This window comes from Gymnogyps californianus, chromosome 6 (assembly GCF_018139145.2).
Source record: "Gymnogyps californianus isolate 813 chromosome 6, ASM1813914v2, whole genome shotgun sequence".
NCBI lineage: Eukaryota > Metazoa > Chordata > Aves > Accipitriformes > Cathartidae > Gymnogyps > Gymnogyps californianus.
Window position 1 is genome coordinate 27,812,444 of NC_059476.1, and position 12,707 is coordinate 27,825,150.

The 12,707-nt window shown below is 42.1% G+C and overlaps 1 protein-coding gene across 1 annotated transcript in view; it reads left to right on the forward strand.

Moving 5' to 3' along the window:
• Positions 1-204: 204 nt before the first annotated feature.
• The window catches only part of ZMIZ1 (zinc finger MIZ-type containing 1), a 309,751-nt gene continuing 297,248 nt past the window's right edge, over positions 205-12,707 (forward strand). The window contains exon 1 of the mRNA XM_050898815.1: positions 205-219. The gene's annotated coding sequence lies outside the window, so the exon portion shown is untranslated. The remainder of the gene's footprint in view (positions 220-12,707) is intronic.

Genomic DNA, 12,707 nt, shown 5'->3' on the forward strand with positions numbered 1-12,707 from the left:
GTAATCTGTAGCCTCTTCAAAAACATGAAAGCTAGTTCTTATTTGTTTCTTTTTTCCTTCTTTTTTCCCACCCCTTAGGAAATACTGTTGTGCTGAGGAAGAAAACAGCTCCCTGCTCCTTCTCCCCCACTCCCCCCCCCACCTCCCCCCACCCCCTTTCTTCTTGCCTGAATTAGAAGCTCCAGGAATGTGCTTATTGGCGGCGGCCTCTTCAGAAAGGTAAGAGGTAATTGTTATCTGCTTTTTGAGGTGTCTTGCCTGCTCAGCTCCTTCTGGAAAGGAGGATGATATTAGAAGAACCTTGTCTACATGGAGTTCAGACAAGTCTTCTGGTTAATGTGGACTGCCCTTCTAACAGTGTGATGCAAACAGAAGCTTTGTATGCCTCTCGCTCTGCTTCTATGTGCAGGATACAGTCCCTTGCGAAAAACTAGAAGACGAGATACATTTTAAATGCTTGCAGAGAAAAAAAAATGTAACTGTTGTATTGCAGACTGATTAACTAAATCTTTGTCTGAATATTAGCTTAGATGAAAAGACAATGAGTTAGGTCTGGAGAAGCCAAGTTGAAGAATCATGTCTCAAAGTGCTTCTTTTATTATTATCATACATATACATCAGATAAATTTAGGTTTTTGGTTGTTTAGTTGTTTTGTTTGTTTGTGTGGGTTTTTTTTTTTTTTTTTTTAAACCTGATTGTCTTCTCTGGGGTCCTTCATGGTTTCGTGGCTGGTTGTACCACTGACAGATAAGATAGGAACCAGCTGGAAGCCAAGCTCTAATTCTGAATGGTGTGTTTTGTGAAGAGTTGGAAACAGATGGCAATTCTTCACCTCTTCAGACTTCTTTTAGTTTTGGGCAGAAGTGCAAAGTGTGGTGGGTGAGAGTTCAAATGCAGTGCCTTTTTTGTAATGCTTCTAAGCAATTAAATTTTGTCATTATCTGGTCATGTGATCCACATGTAATCCATGTCCATCTTTCCACTTCAAGACATTCAATTTATGTGTCAGCATATATAAAGTACAAAAAATCAGTCCTGTGATTCATAGAGCATCCTGAGCTGCATGAGTAGACTCAAGTCAGTTGCTAGACAAATTGCATATATATTTTAGTACCAAAACTCAATGTTTAGATTTGTATTTGCTTAGGAACTGGCTGCAGTGCTTTGAGATGTCATTTCCCATTCCATCTTTGTGATAGACATTAATGCTCCTTGTAGTGGAGGCAATATCTTCTGTCTAGACCTCAGCCATTCCAGTTCACAGTTGATGTCTTAACTTAAACCAGCTCTGAGAAGGGATTTATGCTAACTTGCTAGGCGCTGAATTGGGGAGGCCAATGCGTGATATAAATTTTTCTGCCAGATTTGCTCTGTGGTGCTAACCTGTGTGAAGGGTTTGGGAAGACAGTGCGATGCAATAATGTCTTAAATTGCCCCAGTGAGATTTGTCAGAGTTCATTTGTCAGACCCCTCAGACTGACTAAGTACACTAACTTATCAAGGATAAGCTGCAGACAGGTAATGTGCCTTGGGATGTTCTCTTTCTCATTCTCTATCTCATTCTTGACGGTGCAGAGGCAAGCTAAGTCTTTATTGAATGGCCACTACCAGCTGCCTGGCTACCTTCTGCAATAAAGCTAATGACCTAGTGGGCAAATGTTTCTTGGAGACCTTCAGCTGAAGCAGAGACAAGGAGAAACATACAGACCAGCTACAGGGTTCTGGAGGAGTTTGCAATTTCCCCAGGGCTCCTTCTATGTAATTACCTGTCTATCTCTCTGTCTCCTATCTTTTAATGCAGGAGGAGTGTCAGACTCCAGGCCGCTAATCTTTGTTACTATGGAAAGGCTGGTTACACTCCTCTTCTTGCACTTCAAAAATGGCAATCGCTGGTCCCCAGCTGGTTCCCTGAATCTAACTTAAAAATGGATGATAGCTTTTCTCCTTGGTGCCAGACTAAATAATGCAGCTGCCTGCGCTGTTGCAGGCAGGCATTGCTTCCGCCACTGACGCTGCGGCATGCTGAGAGGAGCCTGCAGAAGCTGCCTTGTGGCCTCTGAACCTGTTTTCTCCCAGACAAGTGAAGGCTCTGTAAAATTCCTTTGAAACACGGAATTTTGGGGCACACTAAGACGTGGGAGGCTTGGCTGCGCTGCAGGTGTGGAGGAAAGCTGCTATTAAGATTTGTAGCTCCAGCCGAGTTTTTGTACAGTTTCTGAATGCCTTCAGTCTCCCTGGGTTGGGGGCTGAGGGAAGCACAAGCTTTGCAAGCTGTTTTGCAGGATCGTGGGCATCAGTTGTTGTTATTCTCTCCCTCCCAGCACGCGTCTTACGCAGTGATGTACAGCGCAGACAAGTGCCTCTGCTCAATTCACAGGGTCAACTGAGAGGCTGTGCGCAGCCCACTGCCATTTCCCTCTGGCTGTACGCATCTGTTTGTCCCTCTCGCACAGCACTGGAAATTTGGAGGGGATTCCCTGCCTGCTGCTCCCCTCCTCCTTCTCCTGCACGTGCTTCCTGAGTTGCAGCATGTCAGACGGATCGTCCCTCCGAAGCCATGGTTTGGAAACGGCTCCAGCACAAATCCCTTGTCTCTGTGCACTCCTTACCATCCTCATGAGAGTGAAACTGTTCCCGTGTTGGACAGGGTCCCTTTCCAGCTGCTGCAGTGACTTGCGTGCCCAGGAAATGTATGTTGCTGAACCCCTTTATGGTACCTTTGTAAAACATGCTTTAACTGTCTGCAAATGTATGGTATTTAAGCAGCAGAGTCTGTATTATCAAATGCAGTCATGCAGACTGTATTCCTCGGGGTGAAAAGCTTTGGGAGGAGAGGCTGGATGTGATAGTGAAATTTGAGAACCAAAGCAAAAGGAAATTCTTGCCTGTGTGTTGGACTAGAGCAGGTTCAGGAAAGGTGGAGGATGGGGAAGCATATACCCCTTCCCAGATTGGAAATGTTGAAGGGGGACAGAAAGGAGGGGAGAGGCAGGGCAGGGACAAGGCAACAAAAGATCAGGCTGGCTAGTGGCCCACAGTTTGCTGTGTTTTGTTTGCTGCCTTCAATGCTGTGCTTTCCTCCCCCATTTCCTCTAACTAAATTTGGGCAAAGATCACTTTCAATTTTTTTTTTTTCCTTGAAAGAGCAACCAGACCTCCGCTCAGATTGTTTCAGAAGTTGTGTTTCTTATCAGTGCATTTAGAATGATGATTTTGCATCGATTTTTTTAAAGAACTTTTATTTCCCTCATGACTTCCCCCCGTTTTCCTCTCTCTTATTTGTATCAACCTGAACCATCTCCAAAGGAAAGGTGATACTGCTGTTAGCTAACACTTCAGGTGGGTGACACTGTGTATGTTAAGCAGCATGCCTGTAATAACTTACCTGTCAGTGGGAAGCTTACCCTGTTTGCTTGTATTTCTCTTTTTGTATATAAATCAAGTTCATAGCTCTTGAGCATTTGTAGAGCCTTTCAGCAAGGTGTTTGTTTCAAGTCTTGGATTCTTTTTTCCCCTCAAATCCTTTGAGATAAGTTTGGGGTTAGGATTTCTCATTCAGTGACTGTTTTCAGTAAAATAAAGTGTCTGTCAAAGCTATATTGGACCTTACGAGAGGTTGACAGAGTCTTCCAGAGTCCTCAGTTTGCACAGCCTTAACCGTCTCCCAGTTTAAATCAGGACTTTACCAGTGCTTAAGGCCTTTAAATACTTAATTAACTTTATGTTAACAATGAGCCTGTGCTTTCTTGTTTTTTAATGAAACCTTTGATATTTTTCTGATTTTCATTTCATGAAAGTTACAGATTTTAATTTTTTATTCTGATATGGAGAAGATTTAAATCTCAAAAACTTTATTGGAGAAGAAAAACAATTTCCATTCCAGCAGTGCATTTTTCAGGTCATTTGTATGTTTAGAATCTGTTTACTATTTAGTGTGGGGAAAAAAAAAATTCAGGAGGCTGGATGGTTATTTTGTACTTCCAAAAAGATGGTTTTAAACATCTTTGATGGTTTTAAATGCACAGAAGGTGGAGAGTTCAGAGCTGAAATGAACTTGTTCTTAAATCGCTTCTTTCATATACAAGGTCTAAGAAATATTAAGAAGCAGAGTAAAAATTTGGCATAGCTAGGTACAAGAAGCTAGGTTAAAATGGTAGTAAGAGCCATGATTTTGAATTTTCTTATTCTTTCAGTTGTCTGGGTCAGCCCTTTTCTGAAGGCAGACTTCACAGGTCCCACAAAGTGAGTAAGTGAATAGGGTTGCAGGGAGAGGTGGTGAAAAGACTGCAAGGGCTTGCCTCAGGGCATCTGTATCTGTATGGAGGCCTAGAAGGTACTGTCGTGTTGTCGTCATCCATTCCCCCGGTCGTGTAGTGTAACTATGGCAATGACCATTTGTTGTCGCTGGTTAAAACCCTTCAGTTCTTTAGTGTTAGCAGAGCGAGCTCTGGGGCACTTGGCTTTCCTCCAGTTTCAGCAGTTATGGTCTGCCTGCCTCAGTTGTCCTTTGTGCAGTGGAGTTTTCAGTACTCCTCATAGTCATCATGTTTGAGGTTTACAGACCTACTTCTGAATGTAAAACTGAGTTTACCTATTTAGGAGTAAGTCCTGCGTGGAGTGGCATGTACCCTTGTGCTCGGGCCTCCTCTCCTTCCCTGCTCCGCCACCCCGATGAACTGCAGTTGGGTCATTGGTTGACTCCTCTTTGCATCCAGTCCCAGGGGTTGAAGGGATGCTTCTGGAGGGCAGATGTCTGCCCACCATCACCCCTGGTGTATCAGTAACTGCCCTGAGCATTGAGGTGGCTTCTTATGCTCTCTGGAGCTTTGCAGGCCTGCTAGGAGGAGCTCTGGCTTGAGTGACTTGCAGTGGCTGCTGCAGAGCGCTGGGAGTACAAACCGACAGTCTGCAGGAAGGAGTTTTTGGAAAGAGCCTGTGGCGCTAATCCATAATTAGTGGCTGAGAGGAACAAAGTGTAACGCATGGGTATTAGTGTATGGCAGGTTTTGGTATTTTGGTTTTGCTTTTATTACCTGTTAGTCCATCAAAAAGCAAGCTGGAAGGCCCAAATCAGATTTGAATGTTGTTGAAGTTAGCAATGGAGAAAGGCCTGGTTTGTTGCCTGATGTCCTGTCAAGTGATGCCTGTCCTCTTCTGCTAGGGAACGACCCATCTGGGTGCATACTGCTCCATCCTTCAGCTATGCAAAGATGCCTGTGAATTCCTTATATGTTTCAACAATTTGCCCATTCAAAAAAAATTAATAACAAAAACCAAACCAGCAGGATTTTTCTTCCCTGAAACAAGTATTTTAAAGTATGAACCTGAAATCACGAGTTGATGTTTCAAAACCATGTTTCCCAGTTTTGTTTGTCTCTTTTCTACTGTGTCTGGTATACACATGGCTTAAGGTCTAGAAAACGTAGTGCTGCCTGGGGCATTGGGAGGACTGGGTGCTACTTACAGCTCAACTGTGGTGGTGGGGATCATTCATCCTGTTTCATCCCTTTTAGGCTTACCCCATGGGAAGACTCCTGTTCAATTAGCCCAGGCAGAGAGCTGCGCTAACATCTTGTCAGCTGCAGGACAGAAGGTATTTGATCCTGCAGGAAGCCTTGTGTTATAAAGAAATTTTGTCTAGAAAATTCTATGCCCATTTGAACTGGCTGGGTAAATCTATACTGGGAAGTGCTTTGTAACATGTGGTCTGAAACATTTTTGATCTGGTGCTGATGGCCTTAAAAGCCAGATGAAGTGCATCAGTGACTCATGGTCACTTACTGCCCTGCTGTGTGATGTAAACCAGATCTTCCTTTGGTGCCTTTCCGCATACAGCCTTGTCTGGCTGGACTGTGAATTTCAGCCTTGTACTTATAGTCAACGGTTCATAACCTAAACATGCTCTTCTTTTGAAAGAGACCTCTTAAATTGCTTTTAACATAAATACAAAGTTTCCAGTCACTTCAGTAATATTCTATCTATGGTTTACCTTGGTTGAACAGGAATTTAGACCTAAATGTTAGGGTGACCCAGGAACTTTTATTTACCCTTCCCCTCACCTTCTTCTCCACTCCTCCCTCAAACTAGGAATTTGTTGCAATTTTAGGCCTAATGATCTTTCCATCCTCTCTGTGGGCATTGTTGCATAAGAATGGATGTTTAACTTTTCAAGGAAGATAAAGGAAGAAAAAGGAAGGTGGATGGGTGGTTTTTTTGTGTTGGTTGTTTTTTTTTTTTTTTTTACTTCCCAAACACCTTTGGGTATTTGTGACATTCATAAAATCATTTGAATAGAGATGAAAATTGGGTGTATGAAGTGAAGCACTGTTTGCCAGCAAAATGAGCAGCTATGATATATTTCAGTCTTCAGATGCTTGGCTAAAGAACGGTAACATACGTTTTTTGCTGCTAGAAATTGAGATTTTGGCGGTAATATGCAACTGTGAAATCTGTAGGCATATACTGTAGCAGAAGCTGTCTTTATTCATATACAGCACATGGTATTTGGCTTGGGAGAAAGTTCTTCGCTCTCTAAGAAAGTCAAGTTTTTGATGGAACTGAGTGCTGTTTGTGCTTCAAATTTAAAATTATTTTATTCTGGAAAGACAAATGAGTTGTATGTATTAATGTTACTGTTGTTTTCCCCCCTGTTCCCAGCAACCCAATGTGTTTCCCTGGCTCGCTGCTCTTTCCATGCTGTTTCTTTCCAAGCTTGTGATCGTAATTACAGTGAGAAGTCGATGATATCCATCTGTATGTTCCAGCAGGGAAATTGAGCCTTGGATGAGTTTTGGACTGTGGGACCTTTCCTTCCTCACCTCTCTATAAAAGTGTTTGTGGTATGCTTGAAGGGTACTGGAGGTGTCAATCCGAATGGCCTAATAAGACACTGTTGGTATAGGGAGAATGGAGAATAAAAGGAAAAGGATGGAAGTATGCAAGTGGTGGTTCACTGGTGTCACATTAATGGAATCCTCAAATCAAGTGCTCATTCATTTTAACCAGAGGTTAATTAATCAGAGTGAGTAGATAAAATGATAAGCTGCTTTTAATGAAGTGAAGCAGCTTTATTAGCAGTAAGCAAAATGCAAAATATTTGGTCTCTGGCACATGTGGTTTTCATGGGGACTGTGGTTTGCCACCAGCTTTGGAGTGCACTAGCGTTTTTCTTGCTGCACTCTGCAGGCTGTGCTCTCTGTGTGTTTTAGTGTGTGGCCAATTCAGAATGCAGGAGATCGAATCAAATCGGGAGCAGGTATAACATTTTAAAAACAGAAGACATGTTCCTTACAGATCTTTCTCTATGCCAGAGACTAGCATTTGCCAACTTTCCTACTTTGGATGCTGTTATTTTTCTTTGGAGATAGCAGGCTTTATGCTTACACAGCAAGCAAGCAAACAAAAACCCTGTGTGGATTTACAAGAGAGTGATGCTGTTTGAAAGGCAGCAATAGGATACTGCCTGGTAACTGCTAACATAGCCTGAAACTGTTCAGTAGTTATCTACCAATTTGCAACTTGGGAACAGAAATGCACCAGGGAGGTGCTACTTGTGTATATGTTTAGGTGGAGGGCCAAAGCCAGCATGTCACTGGCTATTAAACTGGAGCAGACTTGCTTACTCTTATTCAAATGATCTTCTGCCCTCAGCAGTGCATCTGTGCCGTTGTGGTGTTCCCCAGTGTCTCTCTTAAAAAGCTGTAGAAGCCATCAGATGTGCTATGATGTGCATGGCAATGCCAGGCTATAATAGGAAATACCTAAAAAGTCATAGATTAAGTGAATGACAAAAAGAACGCACATGTATAAAGAGGGAAGCTTTGTGGAATGATGAAATTGTTTACTCTGGGCTACATTAAATTAATGTAAACGTCCACATTTAGGCTTGAAATTAACTTATGACTATGTATAAAGATCCTTTTTGAAGTAAACTCAAATTAGCAATTTGTTCATAAAATTCACCTCACAGCAAACTCCTTACAAACTAGTGATGTGATAAGGTTACTGTAGTTCTGTGAACTGGAGAAGTTGAGCTGGTAGATGAACGTGATTTGAGAGTAGGACGCTGGCAAGTAAATTGTCTTCCCCCCACCAGCCTTTCCCTATAAGACTGTGCTTCCCACTGCCATTCAAGTGTAAATCCCTTTGCAACAAAGGGGAGGCTGGCAGCTCCACCGGTTCAAGAGTATAAGCGATCTCGCATGCTTCAGTTGAAAGGTTGAATCCCTGAAACGGAGAATGCTGCTATAGAGGGAAACTCTCAAAAGGCTGGTAAGAATGGCGGGGTGGGGGGGAAAGCTGTTGAGAACCTTGAAAGTGCACTGGCGGTTTTTGTCTTTGCCGTAAAATGACCTAGAGACGAGCTTGACAAAGGGAAAGCTGCTGCTCAGGTGAGGTTGCAATCACCAGCTCTAGCAGCTGGATTTTACTTGCTGTCCCCTTTAGGAACACAGCATGCTGCTCTACTTGCCAACGCTGTATGCGGTGCCAATATTTTGTCTACAGTATGCATTGAGTCCCTCTTAGTTTTCCTGTTTGGATTTTTCTTTCTAACAACTTTGTGTTGCGAGTCTCAAAGCTTCAGAATTGTAACTTCTGGGTATGCAAAATAGAGTACAAAATCTTGGACCTTTTCTTTATACTGAAAGGATGGGGTTAACCTAGCACCTTCTAAAAACCTTGTAAATATTTGACTGGCTACTTGGCAACACAGCTGAACTGGTTGAGTTAATGCTTAATGTGCGAGTGGTCCTCAACTGCATGGCTTAGGTGATGGGCCGAGGGTCACGGGGTGAGCAGTACTTCCCCGTGAAGACATGTATGCTCCCTGCTCCCCATCCTCCAGGATGGCCACCCCCCCGAGGCAGGAGCAGGTGTCAGATAGCTGGGTCTGCTCCAGGTAGAGTCAGCTGGGTGTGTTCAGGTGGCAGTGAAATTGGTTTGGGCTGTCCTGCCTGACTTTCTCTGCCCTGATGCTTTTGCTGGTCTAGCAGCAGCGTGGTAATCTCTGACTTTCAAGTGAGGGTGAGCATCTGAGGCTCTCTACAACTACATCTGGATTTGGAAGAAGGTTTTTCTGCATGTATAGAAATGGCACCAATAGGCAGTTGTTAGTAACTGGTCACTGGGCAGGAGCAGCCTAGAGGTCAGTGACAAATCTGGACCCAAGCGTGTTGGAAATGTAAGAAATTGTAGGTTCTGATACCTGTCATACCTTGATGATTTAAAAATACCTCCTTCTTGTATTGTGTTGCTGCAGTGTTCTGAATGAAATGCTTTCTAGCGCTGGAAAGTTAGTACAAATATTACATGGGAAAATGTTTGCAGCTTTATGAACAAGTTGACTGAAAATCTTCTTTGTTTTATGCGAACTAATCAGTGCAAGATAGCTTTTGCTTTTCTGGTGTAAAGATTGCTCATTCATAACGTTGTACCATCTCAGTCCTTCCAAGTAGCAAGAGCCTTAAATGTCAGTGCAAATGGGAGAAGATCCTTTCAGAGAACCTCAGTATCATAACAGAGCTGAAGCATCATTTAAAAATAAGTACTTTTTTTTAACTAGCTACTGATTGTTTAGGTGTAATGGCTGTACCATGTAGTACTTGTGCCCCATACTGCTGTTGGTTGAAGATCCCAGCAATCTATTAGTCTGATTTAGAGACAAGCATAGCATAGTCCAGTAATTGCATAAAGTAGCAGCACTGCCCCACCTCCTGCTCTGTGAAATGGAAATGAGCAAAACTTTGATTATTGAAAAATTAACTTGTTACATGGCATTAAAAACCTGTAGCCCTTTCTATAGCTATGGGTTTTTTAACTATTGTTTAAAAAAAAAAAATCCATTTGTTAATTTCTGACAATAGTTTAGTAGGGACTATACTTAGAGTATTTTCCCAATCTAGACACTATGGAGGCTTTAAAAATACCCACAGCCGATTTCCAGAGGAACTGCTTGCCAGTATTGGCATTGGTAAATTCAGAAAGGAAGGAAAAAACCTCATAGATGAAAGAACAAAGCATGTCTCCAGAGCAAATACAGCAGATGATTAATGCATCTGAATGGTGTAATTGAGAGTGATGGTATCTTGTCATGTGACATTGTGCTGTTTTTTTTGTGACTGCTCGAATTTTTTTAGCTCTTGGCGTTCCCTTAGTGTCTCACTCTAGGCCTGGCATAGAAGACTCTGTGCATCTGTGGTTAGGACTCAAATTTGAAGTTATTTGATACAGTCTTACACAAGTCCCCAAATTCTTGGTTGAAAAGAAATGAAAATAGCTGCATATGGTGCTTGCAGAATCCAGTTTTGATTATTATTATTTTTCCCCCCCTCTTAGTAGAAGGAATCTGAAAAAGGATATTTTCTTTCAGACAACATTGGTCCCTATACACTTAGTGCACCTTAATTAACTGTAGCTACTTTGTACCTTATGTCAATAACTTGGTAGCAAGTATCTTTTAATTATTTGTGAAATTATTTTAATTAGAGTTAGTGTGACACCTGCCTAATAACAGATTTCCAAGAAGTAAGTCTTTGCATATGGTTAGTATTTCAGATATAAATTCAAAACTAAACAAGTGCTACTGGAATAGTAGTGATGATGTGCAGCTGAATTTGGTGGTTCATCTTGATTTTGAAACCATTCCTCACACACAATGTGTATGTTTTTGGTTTGGTTTTTCTATGTGCTGAGAAGTTACTTTATATACCCATTTATAGAGAGTTTGGTAGTCTCCATTTTCTGGTCAATAGACAAAAAAAGCATTTTTGTGGCAGATACTTTCTGATTACTGAAGATCAATTTTGAAAATAAAATATTATTGTATTTTATCTCATTTGACAAAAATGTCTTGGGGAAAAAATGAGTGTTCAAGAAGGCACTTGTGTTGGAAAATGTCTGTTCCACCTCACATCCTAGTAAGGAGGTTTGCCTTCAAACTATGGACTCCCTCAGGAAGGGTTCAGTACATTTGACTGCCATGCTCCTAATCCAAACAAGCCATAATGGAAGACACTAGAGATGACAAGGTTTGAGAAAATGGCGTTTTGTCCTGATGCTGTGTGACCTGTGATCAGAACACCTCAAACATAATTCCTACACTTTCTTCTTATAAGATCTGCTAGTTGGGCATACACCTTTGTGGGCACTGAGCATAGCCCCAGCTGGCAGGTGTTAGTTTAGGTCCTTTTATAGCAGGACACAGTGCTGGAAAAGAATATCATTCTTTACAACCTGTTATCAGATGGGAAATTGAGATCTAGGCAGTGGTTCTTCTGAAGGACCATGGCTTATCATGAGCTCAACCTAGATTCAAGCAAAGTCTAGCATTTGCTTCCTGAAAGTGTTCAGCAGATGCCACTGTAAAATGAAAGAGTCTGTTGGGCCACTACAAATGTCAACCCTGTATTTCTAGCTGAACACATGGATGCACAGAAAAGCAAAGTTATTTCCCTGCAGTCCCCTGGCAAGTAAATGACATAGCTGGGAATAGAACGGAGATTTCCTGATGTCCATTCCCCTCTTATAATTACCAAACAGTGCTTTCTTCTTCTTCATTGTAAACATGAATCAAGCCAAATGGCATGCACAATTAGCTTTTTTTTTCTAGCAAAGCTGAGGGAGGAAGAGGGAAGGAGGAGGGGACCGGAGCAATGAAGGAGGAGGGGAAAGTCATTCAGGGACAACTGTACCTGCTGGGGGCACAATTAAATAACCACGCCGAGTGGAAGGAGCAGCCTGTGCTGCAGATGCATTGTTATCTGCAGAGTCCCCGATCTGGGAGAGTGCTGCAAAAGGTTTAATGCAAATCCGAGACCTCTGCCATTGTGTGAGACAGATTAGGGCTCATTTGCATTCTTTCTCCTATAATAATTACCTAGCAAGGAGTGCCTGTTACCATTAGCTTCATTCTGTTTGCCTGTGATAACGCCATCAGCAATCTCTTCTCCACGGATTATGGACACTGTGAGGAAGGGCAGTGGGCCAAAAAAATTAAAAAAAAAAAAAAATCTGTTGGAGAGAGTAGTAGAAAAATGTGAATGCTGAAAAATTAAAATGCAGCTAATTGTAGTAATAACCATTAAATACAGCTGGAGAAATACTGTGAGCTGAAGAGTAAAAGTCGGTATTAATCCATAATATTGACGAGGTGTATGGTTTCAAATATCAGTTTAGAAAAGCCAGCACAGGATTTTAACTGAGGTTTATCTGTGGTGCTTCAGTAGTTTTCTTCTGTTTTCGGAATTGGCTCAGTTTGTTCTAAAATGAGCACAACTAGAGATCAGTGTTACCGAGATATAAATGTTAACAGTCTAAAAATGATGTGATGCATCAGAAATACAGGTAAAATTCAGCAAACTTAGTGCAACTTTGGGTCCTGGAACTCAAGCAAAGCATTTTCCCTGACTTACAAATAAAGGCAGATATTTGTTTTTTTTCTGTGGTTGGTTGGTTGGTTGTTTTATTAAGATGGGAGGAGTTAAATAGGAGAAAAGGAATACAACTAAACGTGGAAGACTGAGGGTGCTAAAATCAGCTATTCCCTCTACACACTAACTGCATGTAGAAAGAACACGAAATCCTTGTGACCAACAGTTGCTGTTCTTGCCATTGGCTCTCCTTCCCTTGGTGTTTGCCCTCTGCGTCCTGCCGAAGAAGCCACTGGGGTCACTCCACGAGAGGCAGAGAGCCCTGAGGTCCCGCGTCC